Source organism: Equus przewalskii, chromosome 22, assembly GCF_037783145.1.
Source record: "Equus przewalskii isolate Varuska chromosome 22, EquPr2, whole genome shotgun sequence".
In the NCBI taxonomy this organism is placed as follows: domain Eukaryota; kingdom Metazoa; phylum Chordata; class Mammalia; order Perissodactyla; family Equidae; genus Equus; species Equus przewalskii.
In genome coordinates, this window is record NC_091852.1 from 7,104,181 (window position 1) to 7,123,186 (window position 19,006).

The 19,006-nt window shown below is 44.7% G+C and overlaps 1 long non-coding RNA gene across 6 annotated transcripts in view; it reads left to right on the forward strand.

Annotated features, from left to right (window-relative positions):
- The first annotated feature begins 7,795 nt into the window (after positions 1–7,795).
- The window catches only part of LOC103544488 (uncharacterized), a 52,359-nt gene continuing 41,148 nt past the window's right edge, over positions 7,796–19,006 (forward strand). For 3 of the 6 annotated variants that reach the window (XR_011531880.1, XR_011531878.1, XR_011531882.1), the window contains exons 1-3: positions 7,796–7,993; positions 8,553–8,746; positions 8,879–9,147. This is a non-coding gene — a long non-coding RNA (uncharacterized lncRNA). Of the gene's footprint in view, positions 7,994–8,552; positions 8,747–8,878; positions 9,148–9,624; positions 10,456–11,605; positions 11,809–13,053; positions 17,232–19,006 lie in introns of those variants that run through there. The other 3 variants (XR_011531879.1, XR_011531877.1, XR_011531881.1) reach the window with 3 other exon arrangements.

Consider the following 19,006-nt stretch of genomic DNA (forward strand, 5'->3'; position numbering starts at 1 on the left):
ACTACACTAGAAATGGCTAATGTGGTTTCAGTGGGGAAAGGAACTGGGGGGATAGGAAGGATTGGGGTTGTGAGGTGGGAGAGGGCCTGTTGTGGCTCTTTGTAAACCCTTCAGTATTATTTGATTTTAAAGGCACAGGTATGAGTTACTTAGATAAATATTATTATGGGAGACTGGAATTGGCCACCCCAAGATATTTCTCTTGGCGTGAGGATTATTTTGGCCTGGTTACTTTTAAAAACTGGAGACAGGAAAGAAACTCTGAAAAGTAGAATTTACTTACCTTTTGTTAAGAGACATTTATATTGTAAAGGAAATCTCCATCTGTAAAGGTGTCTCCTTCTCTGTACCAGGAAGGAGGGATGATCTTATCTCTAGAAACTCTTACCAATGTGGAAGGCAAGGACTCAAGTCTGCATAATAACCTGACTCTTGTTTACTGTACCCCTGTGGTAATCTCCCATGATCAACTCCCCCCACCCCCAACATCCTCCTTTGTCTTTAGCTGAAGATGATATTTAAGGTGGTGGCTTCAGCCATTTTGGCGAGTTGCTCAGGTTGCCTGAGCCTCTCCCGTGTATACATGTTATAAAGCTTTGTTTAATTTTCTCCTGTTATTCTGTCTCATGTGAATTTAATTCATTCTCCAGCCAGAAGAACCCCGAGCGGATAGAGGAAATGTGTTCCTCACCTATGTTATTAAGTGGGCTTTAAAGAATGAGTAAGGTTTCTACACTGAGAGGGAGGAGAGAGGGCATTCCTAGCAGAGCACCCAACATTAACACAGAGGAAGCAGGAGAGTAGAGGGAGGAACAGGTAACCCATGAGGATGACAGTGTGGAACACACCTTCAGGGATAGGGACACATGAGCTGGTGCTCGACTGCAGAGGGGCTTGGATAGAAGGACATGCACACACGCTCACGTGGTTGTTGGCAGGAAAGCAGTCAAGGGTGTTGGGCGAAGGGGTGATATGTTCAGCACTGAGCTCTATGTACAGCAGTGGTTCTCACCTTGGAGGTTACCTGCTTGTTGAAACAAAATTGCTGAGCCCCACCCCACAGCCAGAGTTCCTTCCTGAGTAGGTCCAGGGTGAGGGCCAAGGATTTCCATTTCTGATGACTTCCAGGCAATACTTATGCTGCTGGTCTTGGAACCACAACTTGACAACTCGTAACAGAGTAATCTAACAACAAGGAGAAGTTGAGAATAGAGTAGTGCAAGAATGGAGGTCAAGGGACTGTTCCACCAGGACAGAGCAGAAGGAATGGGGCCCTGATGGGGAGCTGGTGGGAAAGTACAGAATAGTGATCAAGAGAACAGACCAACTGCTTAGAGGACAGGGGACCATAGAACCATTCTTCTGGGTTGTGTCAAATCAGAAACCACAACTAAATCCCCAGTGCCTGTGCCAGGTACACGAGAAGCACCCAAAATTCATTTTTTAAATCACAATCCTGTCTAGAAATTAAGTTGTGAGTTTTATCTTACCTTCCCTTCCTCTCACATCAATAACCTCAGTCTGGTGCAATTTAGGTGGCAAAGGCATCTTCCAGGGAGAGCATCCATATGTGAACCTAGTCAGAAAGTATATCTATCTGTATATGTAAAATCATGCTAAAACTGATTTCCTTATTATTTCATTTTATTACATCCTCATAGCTAAATACTGTTTAAAATAAATACAGAGTACAGGAAGCATCCATCTCTACCAAGTGGGACAAAAAAGGATTAACTCTCTATACCATAGAAATACTCCATGAAAACATAGAGGAATCCTTGAACCAACCAACATTCACTGAGCATCTACCACCTGAAGAGCACCGTGGATGTGCTTGGATACAAAGATGAATAAAACATGGGTTCCATTCCAGTTCAACATCTAGCAGTCTTTGTCCTGTTCTCTTAAATCTGCCTTGGATTTTGTTCATAACAGAAATTCTAAAGCAGGCCAGAAGAAGATAGTTAGCTTGACCACCTCTGTCGTCTAATTATTCCACTGAGGAGAACACTTGCTCCTGGATTATTTCACTGAGTTGACACACACAGACAGTCTGGGGAGCATCCAGCCCCTGTTTACTCCCTGGTCTTTAAGTCTAGTGAGCATTTCATCGCTTACACCTTTTGATGCCAGAGAGTGCAACCTGGGGTTTTGGAAATACTGTTTCCTTTACTACCTCCTCCAATAACAGGGTCACTTCAGGACCAGTGAGTGGTTGGCACTAGGACGTGTTTCCCAGAAGTACTAATAATTCTGGAGAGGAGAAAGTATTTTCACAGCTGCAGCTCTGGGTGCCGAACTTTCTACTGTCAGTGAGAATCATGTCCCACTGAAACTATAGAAGTGGAACTGACCCTCAAAGGGATAAGGTGACAGGGAGTGGTGTTTACTTGAGTCAGAGAGCAACCAAAATTGACTTCTGCAGCTGGAAAAAACGAAAACAAGGGTTAAAGATCAACTTCCTCTTTAATTTTGGCTAATCAGCAGCCTGAGTGGTCTTTCTCAAATGTTTCGGGTCTGCTGACTCTTGCAACTCTATAAAAGACCCCGTATGTTGTATGAACCTAGACCTCCTGGGCACTGGAGGGAAACAAAAGGAAAAATGTTCCGTCTCAGAATTAATGAAGTCATCCAATGCACCCAGCTCTCCCTGCCCCATCCTCAACCTCATCCATCTCCAAATCTTAGGAATTTTGTTAAATACCACTCCCATTCATCCTCATCACTCCACCTTGGCCCCCACCAGCATATTCCATGCTGACGTCGTCTCTCTCGTAGATAACTGCAGTAGCCTTCTCACTGGCCTCTCCCATCCTATTTATCCCCCTCCAAACCATTCTTCACCTTAAATCACAGTAACTCATTAATTCACAGCATTTATTCATGGTAATTCATTCACAGTAATCTTTTGGAAACTCAAATAATACTACTAAAATTCGAATACCCTACACATACACATAAATCCTAACTTAAAATTTTCCCCTGGCCTTCCCATTGCTCCAAAGACTTAACTAGTTGATTTGCCCCAGAGAGATCTGCGTAATCTGTGCCCCCTGTGCTTTTCCCTCTTGTTGCATCACATTCCTCCCTCCACACTGTCTGCTCCCATCACCCAAATTCCCCTGCCCGGAGCACTCCTCCCTCCCTGCTTTGCCGAATTGTCTCCTACTCACCTTTTACCTCTTAACCTTTATCAGCTCCTGAGAGACACTTGAGGAAGACCCTCTCCTCTCTGGTTAAGCCAGATCCCCATATTTTAAACTCCCTTGGCACCATCAACCAGCTCATGAACCCCTCATAGAATGTAATACAGGATATTTACATGAACTTGTGTGATTATCTAATTTCTGCTTGGTCTCCTCGCTAGACTGTAAGATCCACAAAGGCAGGAACTCTACCTCTTTTTGCTTTTCATTGTATTCCAGAACCTAGCACAGTGTCTGGCACATGTTGGGTACTAAATAAATGTATTTGTTAGGAAGGAAGGAAGGAAGGAAGGACGTGGTGGAAAATTGACACTTCTAAAATAATAAAGAGGAGGTCTAGCATTTTAAGTGAATGGTAATAATAGGTAACACCTGTTAAACTTCTGATGTTAGAAATTTAACTGTTCTAACTGTTCAGAGCTCTTTACTTGCTCATTCCAGTTCTCGGGGCCAACCCTGTTAGCACGTATTAGTATCTCCATACTTAATAGAGGAGATCTGAGACTTAGGTTACTTGTGCAAGGCCAGGTAGCCAGTACAAGGTGAAGACTTAACAGTCATCAATATTGTTACTCTATTTATTACTATCATCACCTCGGTGGAGTTCCCTCAGGTTCCCTCGGGAAAGGAGCAGTGTCTGGCAGATGCAGCCCCGTCTCCAGACCTCCAAGCATCTTTTGAGGCCGGGCCCTGAGTCAGGGTTCAGGCTGAGAAGGCACGAGGCCTGACTGGCCTGGATGGAAATGGCAGATGGAGGGAAGGACCCTTCGGGCAGGGCAGGGGGTAAGGTCACTTGGGCATCCAGAAACCTTTGTGAGAACCTGTCTTTGAGTTAAATCTCAACTTTTGTCTTCGAGAAGCAATGGAAACAGGATCCAGCTGGCCTGTGCTGCCATCATTAAGCCAAACAGACCTCTCAAACAGCCTTTCAGGCCCTGCCACCGGATGTGGCCCTACCCCCAGAGCACTCTGGGCCGGGCCTCCCCTTGGGAATCCCTCCCTTTGCCTATATGTTCCTCCAGAGGATTCTGATCTCTGCTAGGTGTCCCTGGCTGTGATCAGGGAAACATGGTCTTGCTCCTCTGGGAAGGTAGATAAGCCACATACTCCACACGTGTAAAAAGTGTTGTGAATTGGAAAGCAAGGGCAGATCCCAGCTAGGGATGATCAAGGAAAGCATTGAGGGAAAACTGTCTGTATAATGGGAAGGGAAGAGGGGATGGGGATTGTATTTTTGTTTTGTTATTATTTTCAAGTTTTTATGATGAAAAGTTCCCATGTGATGACGTCTCATTCCCCTGTGGTGGTCCAGCACGTGTGCTGGAGTGAGAAGTGTGGACACATTGTGGGAAAGTGAAATCGTTGTGAGAACTTAGGCAAGAGAATTGACTGACAAAACAAGCACAGAAGCACCACCGAGGCAGGGACTCTGTTTGTTGCCTCCACTGGGTGTCCCACGTGGTTAGAAGAGTGCACATGGTAACACAGGAGGAGTGACTGCAGATTCTCAGGCAGTGTTGGAGCTGACCAGTAGCTGTAGAACAGACATTTATGGGGACCCAAAACTCTTACTCATGTGATTTCATCCAAGAGGAATCAGCTCCTTATTCAAAGGCAGGCGCAGTTGGATTTTGCCAGGCAGGACAGCTGAAAGGAGAAAGGGGTAGGCAGTTTAGAGTAGCGCTGTTTAGGCCTGGGGTTAAGTGATGGACCATAAAATTTTCCTTGCAGAGGGAGGAAATGGAGACAGCAGTTGTCAGATGGACAGGGGAAAGTATAAAGTGGCTTGTAGTTCCTGAATAGGTTGAGGAATTGGCATACCGAGGGCATAAGCTGAGAGGATAAAGGGTGGAATGTTAGACTATCTTCTTTCAGAATGCAGAAGTGTTCCTGGTGATAAGTTCTAGGATATGGCCATAACTGACATGGAATGGAGGTAAAGGGCTCTGAGATGAGGAAGGGTATTCAGTGAGAGACCAGATTTTGGATGGTCTATCCACATGGATGTTGGGGCCTCTAACTGCTTCCTCCCACTTTGAGTTCCTATCCTGGGCCTCTTTCCTGTCCCAAGATCTCCACAGAATTGGCATTTCCTGCGGATGTAAGCTTCAGTCCATGGCATGACTCTGGACAAGAAGGCAGAAGTGGGGCAGTGAGAAAGAGGGCTGTAGTTGTTTTGTTTTTGTTGTTGTTGTTGTTTTGACACCCAGCATTCACTCATCTTCTGGAAATAGTCCTTCTATTGCCCTTTGGGGAACTAACTCAGTTCTCAGTCTCAGTCCAAGTGCACATGGAGTTGTTTATCATGACACTCTTACTTTAAGGGTGGGTATTTAACTCAGGCTTGGCCAAAAAGATTGGTCCGTGCTTTTGGCAACAGTGATTGGTCAGGGATGGGCATGTGTCCTAACCAGAGACAATAAGACACAGTGGGATTTTTGAAGGGACCGGTGAGAGAGACAACCCATTTTAAGCTGCACTTTAACTTGGAAGATGTAGCTACTAACTTGCCAGACAGCAAGTCTTACAGTGAAGCCAGTCCAGAATATAGAGCCAAGAAATGGATAGAAACTGAATCTTGATGGCGTCAACTGAGCCCCAGCATGAATCCTCCTGCCTGAGGGCAGCCTTACTCCCAGACTTTTTCAGGTGCCTGAATCAACAGATCCTCTTTGTATTTGCTGTCATTTATATCCAAAGAATCCCTCACAGTATAAGGGGGCTCTCCATCCCTGTCTCCCTCTTGTGTGCTAGCACATTAAATATATATTACCTTGCCTGTCGTTCAGGTCATGCCCTTCTGTAAAAAATGATAAGAAACCTGTTTCAAAGGGTTGTAAAGATTAGACGGCATAATATACATAAAAGCATAACTTTGGGCCGGCCCAGGGGCTTAGTGGTTAAATTCGAGTGCTCTCCTTCAGCAGCCCAGGATTCACAGGTTCGGATCCCAGGTGTGGACCTAGCACCACTCATCAAGCCATGCTGTGGTGGCATCCCACATCAAATAGAGGAAGATTGGCACAGATGTTAGCTCAGGGGCAATCTTCCTCACAAAAAACAGCATAACATTGTTCCGCAACATTGAAGTGCAACAAGCAGTACTTAATCTAAATTAAATTAAATCTGGCTCAAAGCCCCATTTTAAGGAGTAAGAAGATAGCCATTATTGGTCCTTACTGGGAGCCTTTTGCCTATTTAGTTTAATATTCACTGTGAAACAAATATGTAGGAAAGAGCCTGTGATATTGGGTCCATCTGGGTTGCCCCTGGGATGTTCATTGTCTAAAGCCCATCTGGCCCATTAATAGGTCACTGGCTGCACAGCCTCTGTGCCAAGTGTGAGCGATGCAGTGTCTGTTGCAACTCTCAGGGTGATGGCGCTTGATGATTAGTCATCTCAGCAACATCACTTGATCCTGTAAAACCTGTGCTGTCTCCTACAGGGCTTCCACACAGAACCCATCCACTTAAGGGACTCATCTCTGCATTTTTACTCTCAAGGCATTGGAGCCGCTGTTACCTTTAGGCTACTCTCCTTTCACCCAACACTTTGTGTCAACCCCTATCTCCTCTTTCCTGGGGACACCCAGCTAACTCCTCCTCCCACATGACGGCCTGGACAGGACTGTAGAACAGGTGCATCACAACTTCTTTTTGGGGTCAGGAAACATGAAAGCCATTAATAACCCCTGAGACCAGAAGCCCAGAACTTCCTGTAAGACAAAAGGGGAAAGATAACATTTATTCCTTCTGGAGCCACTCTGGCAGGGAGTAGAAACAGCAATCAATAGCTTGGTAAATTATCCTGTTTCAAATGAAAGTTGCCTCAAGCTGGGCAAGAATCACTAGAGGAATATTGCCCCCTCTTGTCATTGTCAGCCCAATGCCCTCCCACAGTGAAGCATTGTTAAACTTGCATAATAGTCAGTTCCTTCCCTGCCCCCTGCTGCCCCTAGAAGGAAGGAAGAGACCCTCACTCTCATGGGAGATAAGAAGGCAGCCTCCAGAAGTCTCTGAGCTGCTACTTGGCCTCCTTAATGAAAACTGAATATGTCCTTGTAACCCCAGGAAAATAGCCTAATTTAAGGCTCTGATCCAGAGCTAATGGAAGTTCTAGAAGAAAGCCCTCAAGAGAAGAGCCCCTTCTCATAGTCTGGGCCCCTTCATTGTGACTGCAAATGGGGGCACAGTTCTCAGTGTTAATCCCCACTAAAGCTGCCTCAAGGAAGCTGATTCCCTTAGGCAACACCTGGCACAGGAGAAATTCACAATGCCTGAACCTGGGATCTGGGGTTCCTGCCCAACCCATGTTAAGTTACCAGTCAATTCATGCATTTTGTTTGTCCTGACGTTAGATTTGGAGTGTGGGCTTGAGGCTGTAAAAATTCAGGTAGCCTATTACCATTGCATTCTATGTCAGTGATAATTCTTCAGGCACCACGAAATATGTAAATGAGACCCCCCTGAAATTGCACAATGCTGTGATCCCTGGATGTGGGAACCAAGCACATGAAACCTTTTTCTAGAGAAATTGATCCTCATCTCTCCAATTACTGTTCAGCTGATAAACTTTCCTTCTTTTGATTACAGTCCTGCTTTTCCACAGGAACAGGAGTCTGGGAACAAGGAAAACAGTCCTGGAAGCAGAACAAGAGTATGGGATCACTCATGGACAGTGCTACCATCTCATTTGGACAGGTCACTTCCTAGATGTGCTGAGTGTGCAAATTCTGTCTCGTCTCATCCAGTGTTTCTCTGAATGGAAGCAAGTATCTGGGCACCAGGTGTGACTTGTTATGTGACCCTAGCCAGTACATCAGCCCCTTTGGGCCACCACCTCCCCTTGGTTAGAAGTCCTTGGGCCGTGGGTAGATGGAAAGCATCCCAGAATGGGAGTGACATGTTCTGAGTTCCCTAGTACTGGCTTTGCCATCGATTGTGTGAGTCATTCTGATGTTCAAACTGTGAGGATCAAATTTGAAATGATGGATATGTTATATTAAATATATTAATAAGAGCAGAAATTAAACCTGTTGGGTTTAAATGCAACCTGTAGGGTTTGCTTCCTCTATAAGCCTGGCTGTCTCTGCAGGAGCTGAAGGTTGCTTCTTTAGGCTTGTTGTCTGGGAGCTAGAGCAGAGTGGAGAGACTGAGATGGAGCCAGGGTGAGCCATATTGCACCTAGCTTTTCCTCCGCTCTAAGTCTGAATACTGGCAGTGATGAGTCAGGTGGTTCTAAGGGCTCCTTTCACTTTAGCATTCATGATGACCCCACACCACCTCTACCTCCATGCCACCTTTTTCTCCTTCTTTGGATGCTCCAACCTCTTTGACGTTTTTCAGCCACCACTCCACTCAGCTCTTAAGCAGCTTTGACCTTGAAGACATGGATATGGATGAGAACAAGGATCCACTTGGCACCTTTGGCCACTTTTGCTTCAGTGAACTGAGTGGGGTGTCCGAGAAGAAACCCTGGTGTTAGGAAGACGTCTAAGAATGTTCCAATGATCCCCGCCTCCTGATATTCACACCTTTGGGTAATTACCCCTCCCCTTGAGAGTAGGCTGGACTTAGTGATTTGCTTCTGACTAATAGAATAAGGGAAAGGTGATGGGATGTCATTTTCATTATTAGTTTACAAAAGATTGTGACTTCTGTCTTGCTGTCAGACTCTCTCCTGGCTTTGGTGAAGCAAGCTTCCGTGTTGGAGAGGCCCACAGGACAAGGAACTGAGGGTTGCCTCCAGCCAACTCCAGCCCACAGCCACCAGGAATTGAGGATCTCAGTCCAACAGGCCTTGAGGAGCTGCATCCTGCCAACAGCTATATAAGTGAGCTCAGAACTATGTCCTTCTCCAGTTGAGCCTTCAGATGAGACCCCAGCCCCAGCTGATACCTTAATTGCAGCCTTGTGAGAGACCCTGGAGCAGGGAACCCAGGTAGGCCTTGCCTGGACTCCTGACCCAGAAAAACTATGAGTTAATAAATATGTGTTTTTTTAAGACACAAAATTTTGGGGTATCCATTACATAGAAATAGATACACCCCTAAGTTACTGTAACCTTGGTGTAAGATATAGCATGGCTGGGAAGGCGGGCAGCAAATAGGAGGACACCCTCTCTGACAGTCTCCCTGGAGAAACTGTCTTCATGCTCAAAGACTATCCCCCATCCTTTTATGCTGCAGTGGTAGCATTCTGCTCCACTAAGCCCAGATCAGTCTCCAGGAGGCAAGGCCTAGGTAGTGTTGGGTGGAGTGCATGGCCAGGATGGGGTCATGAAGAATGATGATGAGCTCATTCTTCCCCTTCTCCTTTTTTTTCTTCCTTTCACATTCACTCCACCGTTGCATTTTCTTTACTCTCTGTTTCTTTTCCCCCCATATCCTGGGTGGCTGCCCGATGACCATTCCTTCAGAGATGGCCAGCTGCCCTCTTGGTCTTGCAATACTGCTATCAAGCTAGGCCTCCTGAAGAGATTTACCTGAGGGGCGGCTCTTCCTGATCTTCAGCGTCCCTCACAAGCTAGGAGACCTCTTTGTAGATCTCAAAATATACCTTCTAGACAGATTAACACCCTACGTATAACAGACTCTTCAGCAGGACCCACCCAGTTCCTAGACCCTGCCCTGGCCACTCCAGTGTCCACAATCGCAAAACCCATCCATACACAGCCCCCCATTGACTGCCCACCTGTGAGAGTCTCTGGAGTCAGCAACTTTTTCTAAATGAAAATAAGCCGCTGTTTTCAGGAAAATATTCGTATCTCTGATCCTTTTCAGAGCTACAAGTTCCATTCTCCCTACTGTTCTGGGAAGGTAGAGGAAGGGGAAAGGTGAACTGCTCCGCATTTTCATCAGGGTCAGGTGAGGAGTAGAGACATGGCCCACACCCCAGATTTCCTGAGGGAGAGAAGGACTCTTAGGAACAGGTGACATTTATTCCTTACCAAGAGATCCAAGAGCAACATTTCCCCCTACCACTCACCCCAGGGCCCAACCACCTCCACACTTCCAATTCCAAAACTTTCTGAAGCCACAAGGGGGAATTCTGGCTGTATTATTCCAGAGGAAAGCATCCCACCCTGCCGCTGTGTATAGTTCAGGATAGTGAGGGAGCAGATGGAAAGACAGGTTGAGCCAAGTGCCAAGTTCTGGACTTGAAGGGTTTTGCCCACTTTGAAAAGGACTAAAGTTTTTAGAGTAAACTTTTTGTACTTTTTATGAAAGAATAAAGTGTTTTAAATAGAGGACATCTGAGCTGGGTCAAATAAAGGACCCAGGATAAAAGTGAGACGGCCACTGTCAGGTCCCCTACAAGGGACTGGTCATCTTTTAGAAACCAAAAGAGGCAATCAGTTAGAGCTGACCTCCTCGTTCCTTTCCCTGAGCACAAGCCCCAGAGTACCCCAAACCTACATGCCCAGTGCATGATGCAGAGAACACCACTCTCTGTTAGCAGAAAAAATTGAGGATCAGTTTTCTTGATTGTGGCTAACCATTGTTCTCATCAGAGGATGTGTTCTCATGAAAACTGTGAGGCTTTCTCAACAAGGACTGAATGATTTCTTTGGGGACATTTTTCCTCCCTGAAAGTGTTGGAGAAGCGTTTTCTGTTTGAATAGAAGAGTCAAATCCCTGAACCCAGTGCCTTCCTCAGGGGTGGCGGTGACCGGAGGGACCTGGCATACCTGATGCATGCAGCTGGGGCTTGGATGGGGCATAGACTCCCTGGAAGGCGGGGAAGGAGGTTGACTCTGGCATAAATACTGATCCTTGAAGGCTCCAACTTTCCAGGGATGTCCGATCCTGTCTCTGTTCTGGCTAACACTTATAAACTACTCTGGTCAGCAGAGGCGGGGTCTTGGCTGTAGGATGTGGTCCTTGCCCATTCCCCTGGCTGGGAGTCAGAGAGAGCCCCGTAGTTGGCGGGATGTCCCTTGTCAGGCTCTACTGGGTCTGCAGTTCCTCCTTCTGCTGACTTAACTCCATGGCCTCAGGTTTGTACCCACATGCCAGTTTCTCTTCTAGGATCTTCCCCTTGGTTGCCATGAGTTCATGAGCTTCAGGAGGCCCACAGCTCACAGAGAGAGCTGTGCTTTCAGCTGGGTGTTCATGTTGCACAAAGGTTGACATGAACTTGGGTTTTTGCTGGGGACTTTGCTGCCCTATGATTTTTCTCTTGGAATTGATCCATTGAAAAGAAATTGCCTCCTCTTTTTTCTGAGGTAACCTTCAGGAGGAAACTGTTCATTCTGTGACAGAGATGGGGAAGTGCCCTCTAATTCTCTGTCCTCGATAGAGTGGCTCTTCTTTCTGGCTTTAGATGTCCCTACTCCTGAGTCCTCACTTCCACATTCTCCTGCTTTGGAGCTTTCAGAGGCCTCACTCTCTTTGCAGCTGATGAGAAGTTCTTATTCGGGAACTTCCGTGACACACACTTAGAAACCCAGGGCTCCTGCTGCTGCTCCATGCTGATCCCGGTGTTCTCCAGGTGGACGTGCAGCACCTGGGAAACTCCCGTGTCCCCACTGGAAATGCTCTGGGACTGAGTCAGGGAGGACTGAGAAGGCAAGCTATCTGAAATAAAGGACATGTCTTGAGCCTGGCTATGCTCCTCACTCTCCAGTTGAAACTTTATCTCACTTAGGAGCTGTTTTTTAAGGTATGATGGTTTAGAATCTTGGGGAACTGATATTTTCGGTGAGGGACATTCAGTGTGATAATGTGGGAAACAACATATTCTTAACGTGAGCCTGCCAGCAACTGGATTCTGAAATTGACAGGCTTGAGTGGTCAGGACCTCTGATAGTTGGGACAAGTGGACAACCTACCAGGGCTATCTGGAGATGACTTCTCTGGAACAGGCCTCAATAGGATGGAAATCAATTTAGATTGAGTTACAGTTAATGGGCAGTGTGGTGGTCGTGAAACAGGATTGGTGGTGTGTGATGACAGGCCAATCAGTCAGTGGGATTCCTTGTCTGGGACAAATCTGGTAAAGGGTTGATATCTCGGGAAAGGGTGTGATCAAGAGAGAAGATGGTATGCAGAGATAAAGTGGCTTTAATTGGAGAACAGGATCCACTGTCTGAGTGTCATGTGGTAGGAGAGGAGGAAAGGCAGGGGCTGGGGTGGGGAATAGTCTGGGAATTTGGAATCCAAGGGAGGAAAAGGCTCTGGTGGCATAGAGAGACCTGATGGTGAGGGTGAAAGAAAGTCAGCTAAGGGTGTCATTAGGTTAGGTTAGAGAATGCGGGTGGGTGAGGAAGGCTCAGGTAGAGGGGCTAGTGTTAGGTCTCCTAGAGGGACTGCTGAGAAGGCAGAGGACGGAGTGAAAATGACTCAGTCACAGAAGCTGTGGAAGCCAAAGGGGACATAGAGGGAGGAGTATCTTCCAGGGCCTCCAGGCACTTCAGCCAATTGACTCAGCAGTTGCAGTATTACACAACTCACGGAATGAGTCTAGACATAACAGTTGATGAAGGCAGAAGATATCATGATGCTGGCCCAGGGGACTGCAGGAGACAGGAGGTACAAAGCTGCAGCCAGAACCAGAACAAATGTATGGGACCTGGCAGGTCTGGCAGACGTCAGGGCGCCCAGTGTATACTGTCCTTTCACATTTCCTCACTTGCTTGATCTCACAATGTAACTTGCTTCCTTCTCCCAAAGGCTTTCACATTCTGACTCAGGATTTTCCCTCCCGTGACAATCCCAGGCTTCACTGAGGTCCTAGAAATTCACAGACTCTGCTAAAAAGAGGGATGCAGGAAAGAAGGGTTATGTTTAGTCACCTTTGCAGAAGAGAAAGCACCTTACTTGCCTCCTCTACTTTGCTCTGGCAGTCTCTCCAACCTGGGAAACCAGGAGAAGGATGAAGATAGAAGAAAAGGGCTCTTTCAGGAGGCAGAGTAGAATGTCCTTTATGGTACCCTTGGTAGATTGGACTTGGAGATCCACAAGAATTAGGATTCAAGATCACATGGTTAATGTTAATAACAAGGCTCACATATGTATGTTGCTTTATCATTCACAAAGGGTTTTCATGTATGTGTATATATGTGTGTGTGTATATATAATGCCAAGAGGTGCTCAAAACCACCCTGTGAGGAACATAGGTCAGTGGTTACCTCACAGAGGAATCTGGTCATCCAAGAAGTCAAAGTACTTTCACAAGGTCAGGAGACAGAAGTTCTGACTCTCGACATCTCACAAGGCCACCTGTTGGTCAACACCCATTGCCCAGGTCCATCACTGCTTCATGCCCGGGGATGGGCTGAGCAGGAATCTGAGAAGTGTTTCTGGTTCTTACTGCTTTCCTATGAGCCTCTCCTCTGAGGGCTGTGTTTCCTGAGAGGGACTGTATCTAGCAACTGACATCCTCAGAGATCATGGACCTGAGACCTCATGGAAAGGATGGGAAGGGTCACCCTTGGAGAGCTCCGGTGGAATAAGCAGAACCTTACCTCTCGATGTTCCACCTTTCCTTCTCTTGGCTCTGCCCTTACGCTGAGAACAAAAAGAAAAGCATTGGGGGCTAGGGCTCATTTCTTTCCCTTCTCTCTCTAGGAAACTCAGATATCCATTATCCAAGAAAAACATGACTCTCTACCTTAATTAATAGAACTTTGTGTTCCTTCCTTCAAGTAATTTTTAAAGGTGTTAAAATATTTTCAATTTTTCTTTATTTGAAAAACTCAAAGAAGGATTTTTGTCTATGAGGTTGACACTTGATATTCTGAGTCAGAAGTCCTCTGCTCAAGGAAGGCATAGACTCTGAGGCCAACAGTCACGACTGTGCTCCCTCAGATAGACCCTGTGTCCTGGACAGAGCTCAGACTCCAGCCTCTACTCAGAGGCTCAGCCCTGCTCTCCTGACCTGCTCAACATGAAGGGAGGCTTGGTTGAGTGATGCCTGACATGGGAATGTGACTCCTGATCAAGTGCTGGGAACTCTGTCCTCCTGCATAGATCCCAAACTCTCTAAATAACCCAATCCATGGCCATGAAATCACTGTATGGAGTTTTATTCTGGAATCCTCCACCACACCCAGATGGTCTGTGAGCTTCAGTTGGAAACCTTAGTCCTCCCTAACCCCTAGTTCTGCCCAGTCTCTTCCCCTAAAAGAATGACATTCTATCCTGTCCTCAGACTTCCCTCTTTAGTTGTCTCTCTGACCAAACCAAACTCATTTAGCAATGTGGGAAGAGGAATGGGAAAGTAAATAATCATTTTTTGAGAGGTGGCTTCCGGTTCCAGCTCTGACATTTTAAAGAGCTTTGGAGTCGTCTCTCCAGTCTTTAGAAGAAGCAAAAAGCTGAACAAACTGTAAATCAGTTACTTTTCTTGGAGCCTTCAGAGAATTGATGTCACAGGGCAAACGACTACCCAGAATCTTCAGACGGGGTGAATTGCAGTCGAGATCAGCTCATGTGGAGCAGAAATGCTAGAGTCATAAAGTGGTAGAAACACTTAAAGGGACACTTTGACAAATCCTCAAGGATGTGTGTGGGCTAGCATGAGAGTGAGAAACTCCTGGGGTCACTCTCTTATTGGGGCCCCCAGCTTATTCACAGATTTTACCACTGGGAGCTCCACCATGTTCTCACAGTGAAGAGCCATGAAGAAACTCTGATGTTTCTGGTGGGGGAGGGTTGGGAGAGAGAAAGTTACCATTTCGAAAACATGTTGAAATATCCCTTGAATGTTCTCCATAACAGAAGCCTACTTAGCAGGGCAAAAACTACCAAGCCTTATCCCACATGGGAGAAAGGAATTACCTAACTACAACCCCCTCCAGCCTTGCTGTCTCATATAAAGAGTGGAAAGAAGAATAAAACAGAAGCCCTTGTGAACATCACAACCCAGAGACACAGGCCTACTAAAAGGCTGAGATTTAATCATATCCCCACCTCCAACACCTTATCACCACATCCACAGCACACCAGTGAAGTGAAAGGATCATGGCTGAAGGAGCTACAAGGCATAGGCTCTCTTTAAGGATGAGATTTAGGGAAACCTAAAGACACCAGGAAAGACAGAAACAAGGACACTAGAGGAAATCGAAGCCTCTGACGTGTACAGCTACAGGAAATATTAAACACACCCTAACACCTAGGCAGATGAACAAAACTTCACACTAAAGGTCTATTTACTTCAGTTCCCATTACCCAATACATCATGTCTGCTTTCAACGAAATATTACAAGGCATGGTAAAATGCAAGAAAAATCGGTCTGAAGAGACAAAGCAAGCACCAGATCTACATTTAGATGTGACACAGCTTTTGCAATTATCATACGTTGAATCTAAAATAACGATGATTAATATGTTAGGGGCTCTAGTAGAAAAGTAGACAGCACACAAGAACAGATGAGGAATGTAAGCAGAGAGAGGGAAACTCTTAAGCATGAATCAAAAGGAAATGTTAAAAACCAAAAACACTGTAAGAGAAATGAAGAATGCCTTTGATTGACTCATCTGTAGGTTACATATAGCCAAGGAAAGAACACATGAGTTTGAATATATATCAACAGAAACTTTGCAAATTGAAATGCAAAGAGGAAAAGAGTTGTTAAAAATTTTAAAACCCAGAATATCCAGGAACTGTGAGACAGTTTCAGAATGTTTCACGTACATGTAATTGGAATACCAGAAGGAGAAAAAAGATCAGAGCAGAAGAAATATTTGGAGTAATAGTGGCCAAGGATTTTCCGAAATTAATGATAGTTTAGCCATAGATTGTGGAAGCTCAGAAGAAAACAAGATAAATACTAAAAAACTGTATACCTAGACATATCATATTCAAACTGTAAGAAATCACAAGATAAAATCGTGAAAGAATCCAGAGGAAAATAAACAACTCTAGATCTAGAAGAACAAGGATAAGAATTGTGGTCTTCTCATCATAAACCATGCAAGCAAGAAGAGAGTGGAGGGAAATATGTAGAGCTGAAAGAAAAAACACCCATCAACCTATAATTTTTTATCTAGTGAAATTATACTTCAAAAGTGAAAGAGAAATAAAAACTTTCTTAGACAAACAAAAATTGAGGGAATTTGTCAGTAGCAGACCTGCCCTGCAATAAATGTTAAAAACAATTCTTCAGTGAGAAGGAAAATGATAACTCGGATCTACATAAAGGAAAGAAAGAGAAAAAGGGAATAAATGAAGGTAAAATAGGACCTTTATTTTTCTCATTCTCAATTGACCTAATAAAAATAATGATGATGATGATGTATTACATGTTTATAGTGTATGGATAAGTGAAATGAATGAAAACAATGTTCATGGGACTTAGATTAGTTGTAAATGTATATTACAAGCTCTAGGGCAACCACTGAAATATTTTTTTTAAAGAAGGATAATCAGTATGCTAAGAGAACAGACAAAATGGAATCATATAAAATGCTTGTTTAAAACCAGAAAAGGTAGAAAAAATGGGAAGGAAAAAGAATAAAATGAATAGTAAATGGTTACAGACATTGTAGATATTAATCTAACTATTTTTTTAAAAAGTCACTAAATGTAAATGGTCTAAGTTCACCAATTAAAAGACAGAGACTATCAGACTGGATTAAAAAACAAGGTTCAATTATATGTTGTCTACAAAACACCCACTTTACATATACAAATACAGATACATTAAAAGTAAAAGGACAGAGGAAAATGTACCATGCTAACACTAACCAAAAGAAAATAGGAGTAACTGTGTTAATTTCAAGCAAAGCAGACTTCAGAACAAGGAAAATTATCAGGGATAAAGAGGAGCATTACATAACAACAAAAGGGTCAGTGCTCCAAGAAGACACAGAGTCTTTAACATATATACATCTAACAACAGAGTCTCAAAATATGTGAGGTAAAAACTGGTAGAACTTCAAGGAGAAATAGGTGACTCCACTGTTACCGTTGGAGACTTCAACACCTCTTTTTCAGAAATGGACAGATTCAGCAGACAGAAAATCAGTGTGGATATAGTTGACCTGAACAGCGGCATCAATAAACTTGATCTAATTGACATTTGTGTAATACTTCCTCCAGCAACAGAATACACATTCTTCTCAAACTCACATGGAACATTCACCAAGATAGAGCACATTCTGGGCCACAAAACACACTTCAACACATATGAAATAGGAATCATACAAAGTATGTTTTCAGACCATAGTGGAATTAAAGTAGAAATCAATTACAGAAAGATAGCTGGAAATCCCAAAATGTTTGGAGATTAAATACACTAATAACACGCAGGTGAAGGAAGAAGTCTCAAGAGAAAAAAAAATATTTTAAACTAAATGAAAATTAAAATATGACATCAAAATTTGTGAGATGCAGCAGAAGCAGAACTTAGGGGCAAATTAATAGCATTGAACACACCTGTTTGAAAAGAAAGATTTAATATCTCTGAGGGACTCTGGTTCACTTTCCTGATTGACATCTCTGTTTCCAAAATATTGGGAAACATGGATTTCTCTTTAGGTAGCACAATGACAGAAGAATGAGCACCATCCCACCCATGAAGGCAAGGATGGGAATACCTAGGAAGATGGGCTGGAGCTCAGCCATGGTGCAGTAAGGCTCCTCAGACAGGGAAGGTGGTCCAGGTCATGGGAAATGCATTGCTGCCTCAGGCAGCTGGGCATTAAGAGTGCACATTCTAGACTAGAGTTCCAGGCCCACATCACAGAGCTTTAGCACAGACACCAAAGGTTCTTGAGGGGAGGGGAGGGGACAACACAAGAGAGATGAACCCACAACCCTTTCCCCACCATCCAGCCCAGCAGATCTGTCCATACCTCCAGGGCCCCTTAGATACCTGCAACCTACCTTTCAACTCCACCCGTTCACCATACCATATATTTACCTTGGTGAAATTTTCTATTTATTCTACCTGTTACCCAGCTATTACCTAAGACCGTTTACTGCTTGATTATCTCCCTTTGGACCCCACATCATCTTTGAAAGTCTGCTTTGCCCAGGAATTTACACCCCCAAGATCTACTCTGCCCTCACCTACAGCTTCCCCTGATACTTAATGTGTTTTTACCTGTAGGAACCAGAAATATACTCAGCAGCAGCCCCACCCCCAATATCTCCTCAAAAGAATCCACTCTCACCAAGAAGCATGAGAGAGCAGAGTAGCCTGTACCAATGATTAGAAAACATGACAAAGAGGGAGACAAGGGCATGGCTCACCCGTGGACCCACGGCAAACAACTTGAAAATCTTTAGTAGTACTTTTTTCCCCCAAATCCCTCTTAGGCTGTTCAGCCCCTAAGGGTTCTCAAATCTAGCCCCCTCCACCCAAACAGTGTCTCACCCCGCTGCTCCCTCTCTCTTCTCTCTGCCAAATCCCCTCTTTCCCTGAAACATTTTTAATTTTTACTTAATTTTACAGAGCAGTTGTGCTGGACCATGACCCACAGGACCAAACTCATCTTAATTTAGGGAGTGGGCTTCTCTTTAGCATAAATTCTAGTGAGCATAAATGTCATTATATTTAACAATACTTGTTGGTTTTTGTTTGTTTGTTTTTGCTGAGAAAGGTTCGCCCTGAGCTAACACCTGTGCCAGTTTTCTTCTGTTTTGTATGTGGGACACCACCACAGCATGGCCACTGACAACTGGTGTAGATCTGCGCCCAAGAACTGAGCTCAGGCTGCCGAAGCAGAGCACGCAGAACTTAACCAGTAGTCCACTGGGCTGGCTCCTGTGTCTTAATCACACCTATGGTTACTTCTTCCATTAAAGATTTTATGGTTTTTTTCGCTTCTACTTTCTGTCTTTTCACCAAA